We start from the raw sequence: 23634 nt of genomic DNA, 5'->3' as shown, positions 1-23634 counted from the left end.
GTGGCCTATAGAATAAGAGGGGTGCAAGGGTAGCAGTAGGCATCCTTTACCCTGTGCCTCTCCGCATCTGCCACTGAAACCCAGGGAGGTTACCTCAACCCTTACTGCAAATGCCTTTTCAGTGTCAGTCTTCCTGCCAGGGGTGGCTGTGTTTGTTTCTTCTGAAGGCTCCAAGGAGAATCCAAATGTAAAATTTTGCTTTATGACTTAAGTGTTATTTAACACAATGAATAATGCATTTATAAAATATATCCACTAGAAACTTGGCTGTCAGGGAATGTGTATGAATAAAAATTAACCTAAGGATATAAACAAGTGACTGTGTTGTATTTACTTACTATAATAAAACTCTAGGAAAAATAACTATCTCATCCTCAGTTAAGTTCATCAAATACTGAGATTCCATTATGAGCAGGGAACTTTGTGGATATAAGGACTAAGCATATTTATAACAGGTTCTGTCCTTAGGAAACATCATCTTGGAGGAATACAGACTATAAACATAATTTTATTGTAATGGCAACACTCTGTATATAATGGTATGAATGGATACACTGAGCCCAGGAAAGAGTGGCCACATCAGATCTTTCTAGTGAATATTTTCCTAATTGAGTCTTAGAAAGAGTTTGTTATATGAAAAAGTGTGGAATAAATGTGGCAGTCAAAGGGAAGTACATAGGAATATTGTTTAGCTATTTCTATGTAACAGACCACCCAACTTAGTCTTTAAAACATCAGCTCTTTATGGTTTCTCTCAATTATGTAGACCTCAATTCATTTTATTGACAATTTCCATTTGGAAATTTAGACTTGGCTTAGCTTTCTGATCCTTCTCTTCTTAACTGAACTACCACAGGCATTTACAGAGTTCTGGGCCAGCTCTGCCTCTGAGGAGTTGGCTAGCTTTTCACTGAGGGAAGGGGATGGTAGAGGAGACTCAGCCTCATGTTTGTCAACATTAGGGGACTATCCCAAGTTTGTTCACATAAATGCTTGGCAAGAATTTAAGAGGGATAATGGAATCAAAGCCTATTCAAGCCTAGGCTTGGTATAATGCCACTTTCACATGTTGACCAAAACATTGGCTACAGGCAGTCATGAGGCCAGCCTAGATTCAGGGATAACAAATAGATCTACCTCTTAATCAAAGGAACTGCAAAGTCTCGTTAAAAAGTGGCATGCATTCAGGGAAAGTTGGGAACATGTGGCATGTATTTATTTATTTATCCATTTGTTTATTTAATGCATTTAACCACAACACATAAAGTTTCTAAGCATAAGATAATTTTGTGTAAAGTTAATTAACTTTACTAATACAACTGAACTTTTATTATAAACTAAAATTTTAAGTGGAATATAAAGTAGGAAATTAGAAAAGATGAAGCTGGAGAGGTAACAATCCTGAAAAAGAAGGGTTAACTTAACAAGATATGACATTTCTTGTAGATTATAGTATTTCCCACCAAATTCAGACATGCAGAAATCTCCTGCAGAATAAGCTAGAGATACACACACACACACACACACACACACACAGAATTATTTGCTCAAAGACAACAGGGAAAAACAACTTCATATTTACCCGCTACTCTTAGAGATTTCCAAGATAAATCGACATACTAAATCAATATACTAAAGGTGTCAAAAAGTCCTGCAAAAAAAGAGAAATCTTTATTTTCATAACAAAACAGTTATGCTTATTAAAACAAAGACTTTTTTTTCCTTTTCACCAAATACTAACATTGAAAGGTAAATAATGCTTTTGAGGAGAAAGTAAAATATTTTAATCAGGTTGTTACAGGTAAGATTTTTATTTTAGACAGATTACCCTGGCAGTGGGCTGGATGAAAGATTAAAAAATGATTAAAACCAGCAAGATGAAAAGTAGATGACTATTGTGATTATCTAAAAGAGAAAAAAAAAATTTCCAATCTCTGACATTGGTTGCAAGAATAAAGAAAGGACAAACAGATTTTAATAAAACATAACTTAGTCATAGACTGGATGTGGGGAGTCAGAAAGAGTAGAATTTTGAATGACAATCAAGTTTCTAGATTGAGAGATTAATGTTATCACTAAGACAAGGAACAGGAATACCTCTGATTTTCTTTTGTCCACTACACATGTGTTTTTCCCCACTCTCAGACTCAAGATGAAATATGAAAGGAGATTTAGATTCTGCCCAACTAGAACTCATATCCAAACTAAAAGTAGAAACTAATCAAAGAGTTTGTTGTTTGGGATCAAGATTAAGAATGAGGTAGGTATGGTGAGAAAGAGAATTTCCTAAAGTCGTCTTATAATATTTAGTTTCTTTCCTACACAAGTATTAATATGAATTTTTTTTTTTTGAAATGGAGCCTCACTCCATCACCCAGGATGGAGCACAGTGGCGCAATCTCAGCTCACTGCAACCTCCGCCTCCTGGGTACAAGGGATTCTCCTGCCTCATCCTCCTGAGTATCTGGGACTACAGGTGCGTGCCACCACATCTGGCTAATTTAGTATTTTCAGTAGAGACAGAGTTTCACCATGTTGGCCAGGCTGGTCTCGAACTCCTGACCTCGTGATCCTCCTGCCACGGCCTCCTGAACATTTTCATATAAAAAAAAAAAAGGAAAGGGCTTTCTGTTTCATTCAACCATGACTTTATTTAAAATCATTGTAATTAAATACATATTAAATTTTTAGACAATGAATAAGAAATACATTACCTACAAGTTTGCTTATGTCTGGAAATTATTTTAAAACATGTCCAGGTTTACGTAGGAATCTATAGCCAAAGCAATTTTTGTGGCAAATACTTTAGGATAGATTTGAAGATGTGTGACCAAGTAGAGAATAAATACTATATGGGATAAAGTGGATGTGCTATTTTATGTCCTGGATCTGAGAAAACAAATTTTGGAGGGAAAAAAAAAAAACATTTTCAAATTTATTGACATAATACACATTTTCCAAGAGTTTGCTTCATTGATGTTCCACATTTCAAAGACTAAATGCAAAATGTTTTCTAATGTATAAAATTCATTTAACTGATATAAATTTTTTCATATTAATATCTGTGCAAAAATGCAATACACATTATTTTATTTGTAGGGAGATCTCTGTTCATTTTTAGATAATAATGTCAATAATGCCCTAATACCAGGGTTTTGTATTATTTTATATATCAATATCAATATCAATACAAAGGATCTTGATATTATTGACTCACTGGTTTAATAGTTTCTAAAATTATGTATTTCCAGAAATGCACCTTATTGTATACACTATACACATTCATGTGCAGGTCCACATATAGGCATATGTTAATTAGATACAATAACCAGAAACTACTTGCTTGAAGGCAAAAATTTTTATGTCATCCCTTTCTTAAAACAGTTTTCTGACACAACTTTGGGCTTCACTGACAACCTAGAGTTATTCTTTTTTACACAACTGACTAACAAAATGGTTTCAAGTTTATTTAATATATAACCGATAGTAATTCAGAGACTCCTGGGATAAAGCAAATGGAATTCAGTGCAAAAGAATAATATGGTAGATTATTCGCTTATAAGTAACAAAAATCAGGATATATGCCTCTGCATTAAAAAAAAGAAAAAATCAGTTCAATGTCTGATCACGAGGCAATGACATTGCTGGTTTCCATAGCAACCAAATCCTGAGTATTCTTCATTCATCTCTTTTCTACCAGAATCCACCTCTTTATGGTAAAAAGAAATTCAGTCTCACATCAATGAAAACTCTAATATTTATAGATCCAAATACATTTTTTTTTGTCCAGGGTGACTAAGTAAAGATGCTAAAATCCAGCATTGGCTTGAACAAGAAAAGTTAATTTCAAAGTGAGAAGAACTGAAGCTTTCTTGAATTTTACTTATGTATGCAGCATTTATTATTTGAGCATTCGAGAGAGATGTTTTTTTCATCTACTTTGACAGGCTCAGCTCTTTGGAGAGTTTATTTTATCTCCCCTAGTCAGAAGTTGATTTCCGTGGCACTTCTGCCTCAAACTTAAAAGTCAAAATACAAAAGAACTAGCACACTTATTCTTGTCTAGCAAAGATAAGATTTATTCTGTGTGGTGTAAAAACACCTGACAAACTATCTACTTGACACTGAACTTTCAAAATACTTTCATACCACATTTTTGAGTGGGAAAATATGTTAACGTAATTGACTATGAGTTGTGTTTCCTGTGATTATGTATAAAAATATATACATTTTAGTTTTAGCTATATTACATAATTTGACAGCACTACCATTTTGATTGATCCATTGATGGATTTTTTCATCGCAAGTTGCAAAGTAATTATTTTATTTTAGAAGCACAATTCAAATCTCTCTAGGTTTGTCATATACTAGTCACACAGTTCAAATATATGGTTTTGATGCACTTATCTTGTACAGTGTATCACATTCTGTGCATATTCTATTTCACTGGTGTATTTCCATAGGACTCTCTACAGTTTTTTGCATAACCATTTAAATAATTCTCTTCTCTGATTGTTGATCTAATATCTTTAATCCTCAGAATACTCCAGGTTTCATGCAGGAAACAAGTCTCCTGTTCTATGCTGGATCTCAGTACTCAACATAGAGGCTGGCACACAAGAGAGGTCAATACATTTTAATGAATGAAAGAATGACTAATGAGCCAAAAATTTACTTTTTCTATTACTTGTTAATTTTATAACTAAATTCCAATGGCTCTATTATCATTATTGCCTTTAGATTTACAGTGCATAAGCATTGCATTTTGTGTAAAGTCATAGGGAAATGGGTATACACAGCTAAATAAGAGTATCCATCATGTTCATGACTTGCTACTGTTTATAGATATAACACAATACATAATATATCGCCAAACTGATGGGCTGGAAGAAAAAATGTAAACTTATCTTGAAATTAACATTTTTAGCAAAGAAAAGAGCGAACCAAGAAACCAAAGTAAGAGAATAATAGAGATCAAAAGTAAACAACATATTTTCTTCTAGTTTTCTCCCATGAAGGCTAGGAATTTTAAGTCAAGTTCATAATCAACTTTGCATCAAGCAATTAGCTGAATAGATATCATAGACAGGTGCTTTGTATGATGCTTAGAGATAATATTAGTCCATTTTCACACTACTATTAAGATGCTACCTGAGCCTGGGTAAGTTATAAAGAAAAGAAGTTTAATTGACTTAGAGTTCCGCATGGCTGGGGAGGCCTCAGGTAACTTACAATAATGGCGGAAGACAAAGGGGAAGCAGGTACCTTCTTCACAAGGTGACAGGAGAGAGAGAGCAAGAGAGAAAGAAATTGCCACGCTTTAAAACCATCAGCTCTCCTGAGAACTCACTCACTATTGCAAGAACAGCATGGGAGAAACTGCCTCCATGATTCAATCACCTCCCACCTGGTCCCTCCCTTGACACGTGGAGATTACAATTTGAGGTGAGATTTGGGTGGGGACACAGAGCCCAATCATATCAGAGACTATTTATTTATTCAGTATAAAACATCAACTATGTAGCCAGCATTTTTCCAGTTACTTTGCTTACAGCAGTAAACAAACAAACAAATTCTCCATTCTCAAGATTACTTTTTAGTGGGATTAAATACCATAAATCTTAAAACTTTTTAAAGGAAATATACAGAACAATTAGGCTAGTAGAGAATAAATGGAATGGGAGAGATTTTATAAAGGGTCATCAAAAAAGCATCACTAATAAGATACAATTTGAGCAGGGAGCTCAGGAGGTAAAGCACTGAAATAGGCAGACATCTAAGGAGAAAGCCCAGACAGAAGAAAATAACAAACTATGACGTGAAAGTATGCTTAGCATGTTAAGGAAATAGTGACAGAGTCCAAGAGCCTGTATGACTTGTATAGAGTGAGGCAAGGGGAGAATATTAGAATATGAGATCACAGATATAATGGGGAATCTAATCATCAAGGCCTTGTAAGTCATGGTTGGAAATTCAGGTTTTGACTCTGAGTGAGATGAAAGCTGTTGGCTGGTTTTGAACAGAGGAGTGATATGTTCTGATTGACAGTTTAATAGGATAATTTTGGCTGCTCTCTGGGAAGTAGGTTTTATGAGGGCAAAGGTGGAAGGGAGACCATCCAACAGGCTATTGCAATAATCCAGTTGAGAGATTATTGTGTTTGGGCTAGGGTGGTAGTAGACCAAAGGTGGAAATGCGTTAGACTCTGGACATATTTTAAAGATAAAATGAAGAGTATTTGCTAATAAATTGGATGTGAGATGTGAAGGAAAAAGTAGAGACAAGAATGAGTCATGGTTCTAGGTCTAGAAAATGAAAGATGAAGTTTCCATTAACTCATGAGGAAAAAGTAGTAAGTGTGAGGGCCATAGCACACATCTTAAATTTGTTTTTGTTACTGCTAAATTTGAGATGCTCATATATTTAAGTCAGAATGCCAAAGGAGTATTTTTCTATGTTTTATCAAATGATGAGAGGAACAAGGATAGAAGAGTAGAATTCAGAGTTTGAGTTTGGTTTTGGATATAGGATCCTGAATTCTGGAAAGTAAGGAAATGTTGATTTTAGAAAAGTTAAACCCACAGTGGCAAATAAAAAAGGAGCCACAGCTATGCCACACTTCTTCACCCAACATAAATTGATGAAGGGCAGTCATAGGATGAAGATGTGCTGTCACACAGTCATTTATCCAAGAACTGATTGTGAATTTACAAATCTATCATCCATTGTTTTTACTTTTCTTTCTTTTTTTATGGGGGATGGCTGTTAATAATTCACGCATTCAACATACATTCAGGTTCTAATTGCGTGATAGTTACTCAACAATCTGAACCTCTGAATGCAGGAAATTTAACAAGACAGTTAGATATGGATTCTTATGAAACTTTTAACTTTCTATTGGAGACTATAGACAAATAGTCATTATAAATGGCTGTACATTTTATGATAGGAAAAATAAAGTATTAGGAAAGAATCCATAGCATCTATGTACTCCATCTAGGAAAAAAATCTTCCAAAACAAGTAGCTCTTAAATTAAACTTTATCCTCTTATTCCCTTATGATTTTAAAAAATTCTGTCTCTTTTCTTACCCCTTCCAAGCTTATCAAAATTTGAGAATGTAAGAAATCTTATTATCTAAATTGAATTTAAAAGAAATTACAAATGCATCTTTATTATTTTTAATTGCAAACAAAATGTCACTATAGTGTTACCTTGTTCAGCGAGAATTTTCTTACGTTGTTATGGACTGAACGTTTGTGATCCCTTCCCCACCTGCATATGTTGAAACCCTACCCTTCAATGCGATGGTAATAGGAGGTGGGGCCTACAGGAAGTCATTAGGATCAGATGAGGTCATGAGCTCAGGATCCTCATGAATGGGATTAGTATTCTTATAAGAGTGCTGAGAGAGCTGGTTTTCACCATGTTAGGATGCAGTGAGAAGACCAAGTTCTGTAACCTGAAAGAAGGGTCTCTTCAAAACCTGAACATGCTGGCACCCTGATCCTGGACTTCTAACCTACAGAACTGGAAAAAAAAATTCTATTGCTTGAAAGCCGCATAATCTATGGTATTTTTGTTTCTAGAAATGTAAAACAAGACAGAAAACTGGCACTGAGAAGTGAGGGTGCTGCTGTAAAAAATATCCAAGAATGTGGATGTGCTTTTGGACTAGGTATGGCTAGAGGCTGGAAATATTTTAAGGTGCATGCTAAAAGAAGGTCTACATTGCTGTGAAGGAAGGAAGTTTCCTGAATTATAGAAAATTTATATCTCAAAGGGGCAGAGAAAGAATTCAAATTGAAAATTTCCTGAAGTAAAGCTCTCAGGAAAAGGTAATCAGGAGCCTATAGTCATGTTTTTGCTAGAACAAACACTAAATACTTTAGGCAGTTAGGCTTTTTTAGGCAGGCGCGTTAAGGAGTATATGGTCATTCTAAAGGAATGAGCTTGGGCCAATAGAAGTCACCCTAGAGTTTGGTCAAGTCTGTTAATGCAGGGTGGGGAGAATGAGTGTGGACAATTATTTATGCTGAGAATTTTGTGGTTCTCATGGATCGTTTTTGAGAGAATTGACTTCATTACAATATTGAATTTTCTCATGCATGAACATGGAATACGAATTTATATAATTGTTCTTTGATTTTACTTAGTTACAGGTTTTTTTTAGTTTTTAGCATACTGTTTGTGAACTTATCTTACTAAATGTAACTTTATACATTTTGTTTCATTGCCATTTTGTTTCAATTTCTAATTTTTTATTTCTAATATATTAGCAATAAAGTTGATTATTTTATTCTAACCTAATATCCATTTACTATGGAATCTTGGTAAACTTAATTTTTAGTTCTTATACCTTTTTGGTTAAATACCTTTGGATTTTCTATATGCATAACCAGGTTATTTCTGAATTATGATAGTTCTAATTTGTTTCTACTCCGTAAGCTTTTTATTTTCACTTCTTTCCTTATAGTACTGAATCAGACCCAATGCATAATATTGCCTAAAAGTAATAAAGATGGACAATCTTGACTTGTTCTCAAACAGGGGAAAAGCATTCAGTCTTTTATGGTTAAAAATGATCTCAGCTCTGGAGCTTTTCATATAAGTTTTTCCCAGGTTGAGCATGTTCCCTTCTACTTTTAGCTTGCTAAGAACTTTTTTCATGAAAGAATCTATAAAATAATCTTATGGCTTTTCACATTAATTTGTTCAAATGATTATTCAAAAAACTGAATATTTTAAAATGTTAAACCAACGTTGCCTTCCTGGAATAAACTCTACATTATCATGATGCATTATTCTTTTTAAATTACTAGACTTGAATTGCTATTGTTTTAAATAAAGAATTAGCAATCTCTGTGCAACTGCTTTTGAGTGTGACATTTGTTTTCTTGTGAACTTAGAAGGGAAATTACACCATTGGTTCTCTTGGGTCTCTGGCTTGCAGACAACTAATCATGAGACGTTTCAGCCTCCAAAATTGCATGAGCAAGATCTTTATAGTTAGTCTCTCTATCTAATATATATATATATATATATATATACATATATATATATGTATATACATATATACATATATATATATGTATATATATATATTTGTTTGCATTTGAGTTTAATGAGTTTAAGTCTAGACCCTTTAAGTCTATACCCTATATTTTATGATGTTTAGAAGCAGAATTCTACCATTTTAAATTTTGTTTCTCCACAGTATTCCCTACTGTGCCCTTCACACTGACGTATGAACTCAAGACAGGCCCACTTCTCTGCAGAAGAATGTCCTAATGTCAAGTAAATAAGTATTCTCTATTTTATATATATATATTAGAAGGCTATGATTAGACCCCCAATGGAAATCCAATATCCACCAAAAATATTTATGTAATAGAAAAATTTTAAAAGTGACATTTGACTTTTCCATTCTATATTTAAGAATACGTTATGATGTTTTGATATACATATATAGTTAACTGATTACAAAAGTCAAGTAAATTAACCTATCATCTCACATAGTTACCTTTCTCTTCTTTTGTGTGGTGAGAATATTTAAAATCTATTCTCTTAGCAAATTAACAGTATGTAATACAATATTATTAACTGTAGTCCTCACACTGTACATTAGATCTCTATGGAGTGATGGATATCTTTATAGGGTGGTGATTTTATTTCTTTTGTTTGTATAACCAGAGTAACCAGAAAAAGGATTGCTGGGTCATATAGTAATTCTACTTTAAATTTATTTATAGAAACCTCCATATAATGGCAACATGAATCTACATTTCCAGCAACAACATACATGAATTCTTTTTACTGCATACCCTCACTGACATTTGTTATCTCTTGTCTTTTTTTATAGTAGTCATTCTAAAAAGTGTGAGGAGATATCTTAGTGTGGCTTTTGATTTGCATTTCTCTGTTGAATCCCTGATATTGAACATCTTTTCATATATCTGTTTGCCATTTCTATGTCTTCAGAGAAATGTCCCTTCAGATTGTTTGCCTTTGGTTATATGCTGTGGAGCTGTGTGTGTTACTTATACTTTTTGGACATTAACCCCTTATCTGATATATGGTTTACAAGTATCTTCTCTTACTCTGTGGGCTGCCTTTTCGCTTTGTTGATTATTTCCTTTGCTGTAAAAAAAATTGTTTAGTTTGATGTAGTCTAACTTGTTTACTCTTGCTTTGTTGCCTGTGCTTTTAGGGTCATTTGGGGATCAAAAATCATTGCCAAAGGCAACATCAAGGAGCTTTTTTCCTATGTTTTCTTCTAGGAATTTTAAGGTTTCAAGTTTTAGGTTTATATCTTTAATCCATTTTGAGTTAATTTTTGTATATGGATAAGATAAGTATTCAGTTCCATTCTTGTGCATGTAGATATCCAGTTTTTCCAATACAATTTTTCAATAAGAGATGTTTTCATCCATTGTGTCTTTATTGAAGTGGCTTTATTGAAGATTAACTGACCATATACACTTGAGTTTGTTCCTGGGCTCCCTATTCTGTTTCATTGTTCTATGTATTTGTTTTTATGCCAGTGCCACACTGTTTTTATTACTATTGTTTTGTGGTATAATTTAAAATCATAATGTGTGATGCTTCCAACTGTTTCTTTATCAAGATAACTGACTTTGTGCCTCTACAATATAGATTATCTAACTTAACTCTAACTTGCTATAAATGTACCAATTAGTCAATCTTCAAGGTCTTAATAATGTGGTTTAAATTATCACACCTCAGTTTCTACAAAAACATAAGTATGACATTACATTGATGAAATTCTTCTCCAAGGAGGTTCACTTGCCACACTCATTCAAGACGTACAAAATACTCAAAATGGATCTAACAAAAAAGACATTAACCATTGTCCCATTGTCAATAAATATCTATTTACCCTCTCAACACCACTTAACATTGTAAATGCTAACAGGGTCAACAGGTATTTCTTGACGATGGGACAATTGTTCATCTTTTTTTTTTTCCAATTGATTTTGTGCCTCTACAACAGAAGTTATATCAATTAACTCCTAACGAGTGCTAAGATGTACCAATTGATATTCAGTGGATACTGAGATTCAAATTACCAGAGTCAATAAATATTTATATACTCTCTTGGTGCATGTGTGACATCATCAGCCTTGACTTGTGAATTAATTTTGAGTAGCAGGAATTGATCCTGCCTCATGAGTATAGCCACAAGGTACACTGTGAAGTGTCTGAATTGCTGTATTCCTTTAAAGAGCATTGAAGTTTGTTTTTGTGTGCAATGAATTTATTTGCTTACCAGTGTAACCATTTGGAAGCTTTGTGCCATGCTTTGTTTTATTGTTTCAATAAAACTTTATATAGTTTTGCACTTCTACCAAGGTGGTACCCTTCTAGTTTCTCTATTAAATGCCCTGGATAAACCATAAGGCTGGAGCTCAAATATCTACATGCTCTCTGTAACCTTTGGGAATTACTCAACTCATAGTTTCCCTGTCATTTTTGCCTGACCTTATAGAATTTCACCATACACACAGAGAACTTAGTGTTCAACAAAGATACAAGAGGACCTCTATGAAGATATCTGAAACATTTTCTGGGTACATTTAATCTTTCCAGAACTTCTTCCTCCAATGTTCATACACTACAGCCTTCCTAAACTTTTGTTTCTGTCATCTCAACTAAATATATTAGTAGACTCTCTCTGAGATCACTGTTTTAGTCTAAGGCCATACCACCCAAATGTGCCTGATCTCATCTGAGAACGTTGTTTTGTGCTCCAGGAGCCAAAAATGTGTCTGCAGGCAGACATCTGAGAAAGCTGTAGTGCCTTCCAAACTCATTTCCTTCTCTTGAGGTTCACAGAACGAACCTTGTTATCTACAGACTGAAACCTATTACTTTATATATTTTGTTTTGATGTTTTGTTTGTTTGTTTGCATTTGAGTTTAATGAGTTTAAGTCTAGACCCCGTATTTTATGGTGTTCAGAAGCAGAAATCTACCATCTTAAATTTTGTTTTTCCACAGTATTCCCTACTGTGCCCTTCACAGTGGCATATGAACTCAAGACAGGCCCGCTTCTCTGCAGAAGAATGTCCTAATATCAAGTAAATAAGTATTCTCTGAACAGAGCTTGGAAAGGAGCTTGGGAAAGAGCTAAGCTGTATCAGAATCACTCAAATAGGAATTAAAAATATTGCTAACAATGTAAACAATATATGTAAGCTTAACAAATTCAATTAACAAGTATTGGATGTATCCTTGTGCCAAAAATACTATAAAGACAACGAGCAAAGTAATGGTGAAATACCATCTGGTTTACACACACATACACACACACACACAAACATACACACACACACATACACACACACGTATATAAACTGAATTTTACATATTACAAAAAAAATCCAGGAATATAAAAGTTTCAGCTACTGCTTTTAAATTGATTTTGTTTTGCATTTAAAAACAAGAACTAAAAAAGAATATAAAAATGGAGGGGAGGGGAGGCAGACACATGCTAAGTGAAACGAAAATGTTGCCAGACCCTTTTCTCAGCAATTCTTTCATCTGGATCAGTAGATGCAATCTGAATAGGAAAACAGCTTTCATTTGCCAGTTATTTTCATCACCTAGCTGTTGGTATAAATTATTTAACAATTCAGTTGTGTGCATGCCGAGCATGGTGTATAAACTAGTCTGCCTGACTCATATTTGTGAAGTGTATGCCGTGCATTTGAGGTTGTTGCAAAATAATATTTCAAAAGTTCAATATGCCCATTAAAATAAACTCAACTCATAGGAAAAGTGTGCAAATATTTGATATCATTAAAATCTCTGTAGTTACTGTTTTTAAGAATAAAATGTTACATATTATATTATATGTATAATATTAAATTACAGGCATGCTTTATTTTATTGCAGTTTACTTTATTGTATTTATCGGATACTGTGTTTTTTACAAATCCAACGTTTGTGACAACCATGCATCAAGCAAGTTGAAGAGCACCATTTTTCCAATGGCATGTGCTTACTTCATGTCTCTCTGCCACATTTTGCTATGTATTGCAATATTTCGAACTTTTTCATTACTATTATGTCTTTTATGGTGATCTGTGATCAGTGATCTTAGCTCTTCGTAATGTATGTTTTGGGGAGCCACGAACTATGCTCATATAAGGTGGCAAATTTAACTTGTAAATGCTGTGTGTGTTTTGACTTTTCCAGTAATTGACTGTTTCCCTGTCTCTTTCCCTCTCCTCAGAACTCCCAATTCCATGAGGCACAACAATATTAAAATTAGATCAATTAATGACCCTACATCGGTCTCCAAGTGTTCAAGGGAAAGGAAGAGTCATACATCTCTCACTCTAAATCAAAAGCTAGAAATGACTGAAGCTTAGTGAGGAAGGCATGCCAAAAACTTAGAGAGGCCAAAAGCTATGTCTTTTGTGTCAAACAGCCAAGTTGTAAATGCAAAGAAAAATTTCTCAAAAGAAAATAAATGTGCTAATGTAGTGAACACAGAAATAGTAAAATAAAAAAATAGCTTTATTGTTGATATGGAAAATTAGATTTAGGTGTCTGGATAGGAGATTAAACCAGCCACAACATTCCCATAAACTCAAACCTAATCTGGAGAAAGACCCTAACTCTCTTCAATTCTGTGTGTTCCAGAGAGGTGAGAAAGCTTCAGAAGAAAGGTTGGAAGCTAGCAGAGGCTGGTTCTTAAATTTTAAGAAAATAAATGATTTCTATAATATAAAGTATAAGATGAATTAGCAAATGCTGGTATAGAAGCTCTCCAGCAAGTTATCGAAGCAATCTAGCTAAGATCTTTGATGATGGCAGCTACACCAACAACAGATATTTAATGTGGACAAAACAGCCTTCTATGGGAAGAAGATGCCATCTAGGACTTTATAGCTTATCTAAAAGATAAGTCGATGCCTGGATTTAATGCTTAAAAAAACAGACTGACTCTTTAGTTAGGGGCTAATTCAGCCAATGCTCATTTACCATTCTGAAAAATCCTAGGGCCCTTAGGAATTATGCTAAAATATACTCTGCCTGTGTTTACTAAATAGAACAAAGCCTGATGACAGTACATTTGTTTACAACATGATTTACTAATTATTTTAAGCCCATTGTTGAGGGCTACTGCTCAGAAAAAAATACTCCTTTCAAAATATTACTGCGCACTGACCATGTACCTGGTCACCCCAAAACTGTGATGGAGATGTACAAGGAGATTAATTTTGTTTTCATGCCTACTAATAAAACCTCCATTCTACAGCCCATGGATTAAGAAATAATGTCAGATTTCAAGTCTTTAAGTATAAAATTGTTTAAAACTTAATTTTTAAAAATTCTTTTAACTTTTATTTTAAGTTCAGGGTTAAGTACAGGTTTGTAACATAGCTAAACTTACGTCATAGATGCTTACCATAATATGATTCTTAGTTCAAAAATTCATTCATCCATAGCTTTAAAAAGACCCAAGACACTGACCTTGAGGTCAGGGGAACAAGTCACATTTTATTGAGAAGGACGATTTGAGCCTATAAAAATGTTCTGTAGTTCATCATTTCTCTTTAAAGAAATAATAGCTTTAAAGTGTAGTAACTGTGGACCCAAAGGAAACATTTTTTTGGATCATTTTACCATAACATTTGTTAAAAGGCCCAGAGAGTAATGGAAAGTAGGTAGCCCCCCCTCCCCATATCTGTCTATTGAATAGATAGGCAAACCTAGCCTCCTTCTTTATGTAGCAAATCATTATAAGTCTGATCAGCTTTCACTGGCATAACTGCTAAGAAATATGGTCTATTTCTTTCTTTGTAGCTTTGAAGCCACAAAGGAATTTTATTTCTTGATCAATTTTAACTATGTTAATAAGACAAAATAAGCAAAGTAACAAGGTTATAAATTTATTTTGGAAGTGTTAAGTAAGATATCCAGATATTTAGATATTTAAAAGCACCTGGATTAAAAACAAACAAAAAACATTATGTGTGTTATTTTCATGTGAATATACAGAATTAGCATTTGAAAGACATGGCCTTAATCCTGATTTTGTTTGTTCCTGCCTGTTAAGTGGGTAAAATAAAATCAGTCCCACTTTTTTTCTGTGTATAATAAGAGAAGTTTATTAGATGTGTCTACTCAATGAATTTCTTAGTCATAAGAAACAAAACCTATTCTAGTTTGTTAACAAAAAAGGAAACATGTAGAAGGATATTATATAATATACCTTATCACCATGAAGTCATGAGAATTATAGAGCCTCCCTAGCTGGGAATAATACTCCATTGCCACTACAAGAACATCATTGCTACTGGGAACCAAATGGCACCATTTCTGTCTCTGCCACTGCTGTGTCTGAAAGAGGCACATCGGCTGGGCCGTGGCTCATGGCTGTAATCCCAGCACTTTGGGAAGCTAAGGTGAGAGGATTGCTTGAGCCCAGGAGTTCAAGACAAGCCAGGGTAACATAGCGAGATTCTGACTCTACAAAATAATAATTTTTTAAAACAGGAAAAGGAGAGTCTCTTCCCCCACTTTTACCAGAATGAGCTCCACTGTTGCTTCTGACTCAAAATCTCACTCACTGATGAGATTACAGAAGCCAGTTCACACACCTGTGAACTATGCAAAGTAATTTTCTGGCCTATACTTTGGGAAGGCATGGACTCAGCTGGTTAGTTCTACAAATATATAAAGGGTGTTAGAAAGTTTTGGTGGCTACACAACACAAAGTCAAGCTTCACTGTACACCTTTAGTCCTAAAATTATGGGTAGCTATTAATATATAAGGGATGTAATTTACATGTAATTAAAATTTTCACTTTGCATGGAGCTATTTTGACATCATAGAAATGCAATTTTGATCAACTACACTAGCTAGGAATTGGACATATAAAGAGGTTTTTGTGCCACGCAATAGATTTTGCTACCTCAAATTATGACAGTGCCAGTGCAATTAATTGAATGGATAAATGGTCAACCAGTTGTTCTGTCAAATGCTTCCTCCAGCCAATTTTAGTAAAAGACAAAGGCAGATAGTTATTTATTGAATGATAAAGACAGAAATTTTAATTATACTTAAAGCTAGGGGTAAAAAATTTTGATAAATATCCAGAACCCCAGAGGTGCATAAAGAATCACAAGATAAAATTACTTTTTAGATTTTGATAGTTTCTAGTTTGTTTTTTAATTATTACACATTTTTGTATGTTAGGTAATCTATAAACATTTTTATGTTTTTTAACTAGAGTATTTTAATTAGTATAGTGAATAAAATGTAAAATTATGAGATTAATTTGAGTCTAGTTGGTAAAATTAGATATTTTTTCCTATTCCATGGAAATATTTACAATTGTTCTAAAACCACAAAGTAAATTTTATTTAGAATTTTCCTGTGCATATCAGCTGCATTTTTGCTAGAGTTGTGTGTCACTCAGTTGGGATCAATTTGGGTCCCTGTGGGTGCCCAGCTGTTCTTCTCTTGTTGTACATCTTGCAGAGTGTATCTGAGCATTGAACTTCTTTGAAGCTAACATAAATCTCATGCTAGGACCAGTTCAAAGGTGTGTGCACTTCTTTCCCTCCTCTCTACATCACACCACTCTTATGACTATAGTTTTATTTTATATCAATTTCCAGAAATATTCCTGGAGCAAAAATAAAGCCCATAAGGCCTATATATGTAGTCTTTTAGTCAATCTAAAAACGTATCATTTTAAAGAATATCTAGCTCATAATTAAATATTACAGATTGATTGAATCAGTTTGCAAATAAATTTTAAAATTATTTATACACACACACATATATATTTCAGATAAAAGAAATAACTACATCATTGGTTATATTCATAATTAAAAAAAAAATTTTAATGGAGATGGGGGTCTTGCTATGTTGCCCAACCTGGTCTCAAACTTCTGGCCTGAAGCAATACTCCCACCTCAGCCTCCCAAAGTGCTGGGATTCCAGACATGAGCCGCCCACACCTGGCCTATATTCATACTTTGCCTTACTCCTTTTATGTATTTATATTGCAGGTAAATGAAATAATTGCATTATTGGTCATGTTCATACTTTATCTTATTGCTTTTATATATTTATATTTCAAATAAATTTAATAATTAAATCGCTGGTCATATTCATACTTTGTCTTACTTCTCATTTCAGCAATTATGCTGAATTCAATTGTCATTAAACATGAATCTTGGGTCCCAATTCTGACAGCCCCACCAAGATCATAAGAATGAGAAAGTGGCACTTAAATAATGCTTAACCAAATAAGCAAACAAACAAACAGAAACAAATATCCAATACAAAACTTCTTTAGATATCCTTTCTTTATTTAACTGTTGCTTTCTTTATTTCTTTTTCTTTTTCTTTTTTTTTTCTTTGAGATAGAGTCTTGCTCTGTTGCCAAGGCTGGAGTGCAATGGCGCAATCTCAGCTCAGTGCAACCAACCTTCGTCTTCCGGGTTCAAACTATTCTGCCTCAATCTACCAAGCAGCTGAGATTATAGGCACATGCCACCATGCCCAGCTAATTTTGGTATTTTTAGTAGAGATAGGGTTTCACTATGCTGACCAGGCTGGTCTCAAACTCCTGACCTCGGGTGATCCACCTGCCTCGGCCTCCTAAAATGCTGGGATAACAGGTGTGAACCACTGTACCCGGCTGCCTTCTTTATTTCTTTGTAATAATCAGTAAAAAAATCTTTGATTTTTTTTCAGGACTTGAGAGACATTGTACCCTAGTAATGTAGTAAATTTTGAAGAGATAAGAGCCCTAAGAAAAGGTACAGAATGAGGTAGGCCTGCAAAGGAGATGAAAACAGGTAGCATCCTTGGGTCTATAAAAGAAATGGAATGAAAAGAAGTATTACAAGATGCCATCCCGAGATATGGAAATGAAACCAGACAATAACAAGCACACCAAGTTAGCCTTATAAGAGATCTAGTCCACTTCCAAATGTTTCCAAGCATGTACAATTATTATCGTTATGCAATCTCTTCAAAAAGTGCTTGTATACACAATAAAAGGTGGTCAAATATGCCTGCAAAAATATACTGTTTTGGTATAAGAAATATTTTAAACTAAAGATATTTGAAAAACAACAGATGCAAGAAGGGCATTCCAATTTCCCCATTGCTTCTTGAAAACAGATGAAATCTCCCATGTGAAAGGTGCCCTTCCTGTATTAGGAGAAAACATTCTTCAAGGGGAAGTCATGGTCAAGAGACTTCGGCACAATCAGACTTTGTTAAAATAATTCCTCTTTTCCTTTATCCTCCCCACATAATTTAGTTACTTTTCAACAGTTGCCTCTTTATTCCATATAATATAAAATCTTTTGGGTTTTGCCACTTCTTTGGAGCTTCATTTTTTTATGAGTGGTTCTATGTCATGTAAACTTATATATTAAATGTGGATGTTTTTCTCCTCTTATCTATCTTATATGTCAATTTAATTCCCAGGCCTGGCCAGGAACTTTAAGAGAGTAAGTATCAATGTGTTATAGGCTCAGTTTATGATTTTCCATTCCTTTCTTTAAACATGTTAAGTTTAGCTTACACCTGCCTACTTACATATTTTAAGTTTGGCTTAAAGGTTTCTCTGTACTTAGTGAACTGAAACTTAACTGGATGTATAAACAGACTGTAATTTTCTCTTGGGCCAATTACCATGTTTCAGCTGATCAGAAGCTCAAATTCTGTTCAAATAAGGCAAAGGCTGAGCAGTAACCAGTCTGGCTGTTTCTGTTTTGTGTATGTCAATTTTCTTTTTCTATTCATAATTCTTCAACCATGTGGAAACCCTGGAGTCTCTTTGAACCTATTCTGGATAAGGGCCTGCTCAATTCTCCAATCGTTTTTTGCTCAGTTAACCTCTGTGAAACCTAATTTGTCTAAGGTTTGTCTTTTAAAAAACTTAAATTTAGTTTTCCTGGTTTGAAATTGAGTGTAGAGAAAATATTTTTGCGTATCTGCACAGTCATGGCTTTCTCAAAACGTTTTCCTGAAAAAGTGGAATCTTGGTCTTATAGCCAGACTTGCAAGTTAATTTGCAGCTGTATTCATAGCAAAAGAACTCCATGGAAATTTACCTAACTCCAAAGATATTTGTTTATATTTCAAGGGCAAATGAGGCCCATTACCTTGGAGACAAATCTGGCTGGAGATACTGGACTTATCAGTCCTTTGGAAAATATATTTTCTTACCAAAGGACTGGAGTAAGGGTCCATTCTCTGTACTTTTCCAAGAAGCACTCTCAGAAAATGAGGAGGTAGAATAGTCTTTTTGTCTTCTAAAAGCAAAGAACAATTCATTTTTTATTATTTTTGTCTTGCGTAAGAAGGATCTGACCACTTACATAAGAGATTTTTTCATTTGGCTTTCTTCATATCATACTAAAGATAAAAATTAAGGCAAAAAGGACCAATAGTTATTAAAATGTAAATAATAATTAATCTGTGTCTAGCCCAGAACATTTTCTGTTGACATTCACTATAACATTAATATTGATGAATATTAATAACACAATGTGTTGGGAAGAGGAGTGTCAGAAATGCTTGCTACATTCAAAAGTTTCAACTGTGGGACAGTTCTTATCATTAGAGGATTTAATAAAAGTTGCAATGGAATAAATTGTTTTGGACAGTAAAGCAAAGAAACAAAAAAGATAAAGGTACAGGAAGCAAACTATTATCATGTAAATTAAGAATTTATTTCTTCATTGTATTAGAGGTTAATATCCAGGAATGGACAAGGTTTAAAAAGGTTGGGGAAGAAACTGGAGGGTGAACTCAGGTCAGATGGAGACAGATCATGTGTGCAGTAATAAAGGCTTCAAATTTTTAAGATAAGTGCTAATATATAATAAAGATAATAATAATAATGAATAGTAAACAATGTTAGTGGCAAGAGGTAATCAAATGCCTAGGCAGGAGTCATGGGCCAGAGTGGGGCAGTGGGACTGAAAGGGCTGTTAGCATGCTGTAACACCCACTTTGGGACTTCGAGGTCACTGGCATCCCTGTTCGGGTGCCACTGTGTTCCCCTTGTTTGGATGCCAGAGTCCCCCATAGGAGTTGTTTGTGGACATGCCTGATCCAGCCACAAGTCCTGCACAGAGCGCACTCCTGTGCCAGCGCTTGGAGTGGCCGACTGGACCCTGCACTCGCATGCTCACACACCCACTCTCACCGCGGGCTGAGCGCGCAGTTGTAGTGGCCACAGGATCCATGCTGGAGTGCAAGATGGGCACAGTCTGAGGGGCCGAGTCAGCAGGGCACCTCTTGTGGCAAGCCACAGCCTGAGCGAGTCCTGAGCGGACACCTTGCCAGCCACTTTGGCCTCCAGCTGGCAAAGCAGCACCAAAAGGAAATCCTGCATCAATAATAAAGATACTAAGGCCTTTTTAAGAAAACTTTTGAGTTAATATTTATGATTCAAATATATAGAAGTAATAATAAAATAAATACGAACATATTTTTACACCAGTTTTCAAAAAGGTAGTAAAGTGAAAATTCTGCCATCTTTCAGAGAACAAAAATGTTAAATATACAGATTTATCTCCTAATCCATCAACTTCCTTCCCCCTATCTTGTCACAAAGCTACTAGTCTAAGTCTGATGTTTATATTTCCTATGCATTTCACTAACTGTACTAAATGTATGGGTCAAAACCAATATAGACTATAGGTTTTAAATGTAGAATTAACTGGTGGTATTTTACGGAAAATTTCTTTTGTAATTTGCTTTTCTACTCAAATTAGACTTTTGGTTTGTTTTGTTTGTTCAGATATCGAAATGATCTAAGTTTCTATTTATTTATTCAATTTCTTTTTTGTTTTAGAAATGTGTCTCTGATGAACGTTGGACCAAAGGGAGTAAACAGAACCCAAGATATCTAACAATGGTTGCATCCTGTGAAACTGTAGTACAGTATCACATCCAGGATATTAGCATTTAATAGTCAAGGTGCATAACAATAGAGTTACAAGAAAATACATATAAAGCAAGTTATGCTTCCTTTAGACTTATTTTGCTCTTTTTCTTTTCTAGGCACTTCATGAGACCTTATATTTTGAATTGGAAACTTTTATTCTAATATATGCATAGATTTTCCTCTCTTTGTTGCTTTAGCTTCATTCAACAAATGTTAATGTTTTATTTTCATTTATATTCACTTTAATGTAAGTTTTAGAAATTTTATCTAAGATTTTTTTTCTTTAACTCATGGGTTATTCATTTCTAACACTGTCACAAAGATGAAATCAGAGTGTCTACTCATAGTCTGGCAAGGATAAAATTGTAGGTGCCCCACTTGATTGTTTTTTCAAGGATGGAAGTTGGGCCATAGATATTTTCTATGTGGTTTACCTGAGTAAAGATGTTATTCTCTAAAAGTTGTCTCTCCTGCTGTGCTACCTCTTTCTTAGCTCTTTTGCTCCAAAAAACGAGGCTTTTTGGGGGAATATTTCTCTGTCTGTTCTCATTGATGTTTCCAGATTCCTGGTTTCCTCAATCTCAGGATTTTCATATATGATGAAAAGAAAAAAAAATCCAGTTGTCTCACCACTATGTCATTCCTTTGGATCCATGTCTCTAGTAGGTCCAACTTCTCTCCACATTTCAGAGTCTTAAGTGTCTTTTAAATTATTATTTATTTATACATAAATTAATTAGTATAATTAATAATTATAAGTAAATAATAATTTAAAAGACATTTAAGAAGACTCTGAATTTATTTATTATTTTTAAGTTCCAGTGTTTTTAGCTGTACTTAACAGAGGGAGTAAGAAAGCTTACATCTACTGCATTGTCCCGGAGGGTGAATAATAATGTTGCTCTTAGTATTGCTTTAAAATTTCAAAGAAACATCCATCTCTTTTTGTTCTACTTTACCATACACACCTATTATTCTATTTTTTTCCTCCCATCTTTACCCAAGGCTTAGAATTACATTTTACTTATGCTTTTCATAATTCAGTGAATGTAACTTCTAAATCATGCATAGTCGTTACAATGCCACCTTCCTGTTACGTGTTATTTTTCCCTTTTCCAATAGTGAACAGTAGTAGTGTAAATTAGAAATTAGTTTATTTCTTCCATAGTGAGATGTTTCTATAATTTTTATTATCTTATTTTTATCACTTATTGAAATATTATTCATGTCTGAGTAGGAAATGGAAAGAAATTTCTCAAACTTCTAATGACCCATACTTTGACTACAAATATTATCTTTAAATTTTGCTGTTAATGTTTTATACACACAAACTACACAAGAAAAATATTAAAGACATTTGATTTTGGAATCACTAGCAGGGTACCTGGCATATGGATGTTACAAAATATTTAAAATACATCATTACATTATCTCAACTGCAGAGGAAAAAAATGAGAAACTTCTACTTGCTTATTGAGAACTACTTCTAATGTTTATACAACTTCCTCTAAATCTACTACATTTGGTATTATTTTGAGGACCCAATGTAAGAAAACCATGTTAACCTACTTTAAACATAAAGTTACGAAATATCCTAATAGCAAGTTTTCTGCACTATACTTTTGAATATAACTCAATATACTATAAATATAAAATATTACTGGAAAAATTATCCTAAGATTAGATTGAACCTCTTGTGAACATATGTACATGTACTAATGGCAAGCATTGATTTCTGTTTATTTCCATGTTTCAGTGGTAGATGGACAAATTTAAGATGTAATACCTGTTTTTATCTTATTATTTCAAGTAATTTTTAGATGCAAAATGTCCTATTTTTAATACTTGTGGCTGAAAATAGTATTCCATCAAAGACACAAATCACAATTCTCTGTGTCTCAAACTTAACTAAAGGGTTGTTATAGTAACTCAACCAAATATACTTTTTTTTCTATAAATATATGGAGTGGTCCTAGAAATAAAAGCATCTTGGTGCTGGATAATATAGCTGGCCAAGTATATACATTTTAAGGTGTATGTAAGGTGGATTTCTATGAAAGATAGATCAATTGATAATAATAGGAAACAGAGGTAAACATTCTTTTGAATAAATTTGCATTAAAAATTGTAAAGTTAATTAACAATTATGAAATTCTTTTTCAAAAATATGTATTCAATTCCTGTTTGTAGTGAAGATTGTGACTTCACTTCTAGAATTCCCAGATAATTGTTGGAAAGAACCACAGTAAACATAAGTCAAATTATGATAAAGTTATGAAGGAAAGATGCAGATGGCTTTGAAAATATTTACAAGGGGCATCTGCCATCCCTGAGTAGATGATTGAAAAAGGCTTTCTTAAGGCATCTAGAAACAGCATAACATAATCATTTGGTAATCTGTGGTTCCTTACCATGGCAGCAGGCTAGGTTTCTTCATGTTACGGCCTGCAGCAAGATGACCTGTATTTGAATTCTAGTTTTTTGTTTTTTTTTGTTTTTTTTTTTCAGTTTGAGACCTTAGGGAAGGTATCAAATCCCTTCATGCTTCAATTTTTATAATCCCTGAAAATAGAGGCAATAATACCTGGTTATTAGGATTGCATGGTGTAATATTTGTAAAACATTTAGAAATGTACCTCACACATAGAAAATGTCTTTTAAGTTCTGGATTAA

General features: G+C 33.9%; 1 long non-coding RNA gene across 1 annotated transcript in view; it reads left to right on the top strand.

Annotated features, from left to right (window-relative positions):
- The window catches only part of LOC129481808 (uncharacterized), an 89474-nt gene that overhangs the window by 28962 nt on the left and 36878 nt on the right, over window positions 1–23634 (top strand). The window contains exon 3 of the long non-coding RNA XR_008657515.1: window positions 9217–9296. This is a non-coding gene — a long non-coding RNA (uncharacterized lncRNA). The remainder of the gene's footprint in view (window positions 1–9216; window positions 9297–23634) is intronic.

The sequence above is a fragment of the Symphalangus syndactylus genome, chromosome 5, assembly GCF_028878055.3.
Source record: "Symphalangus syndactylus isolate Jambi chromosome 5, NHGRI_mSymSyn1-v2.1_pri, whole genome shotgun sequence".
Classification (NCBI taxonomy): Eukaryota; Metazoa; Chordata; class Mammalia; order Primates; family Hylobatidae; genus Symphalangus; species Symphalangus syndactylus.
This window is presented reverse-complemented; position numbering and strand designations above follow the sequence as displayed.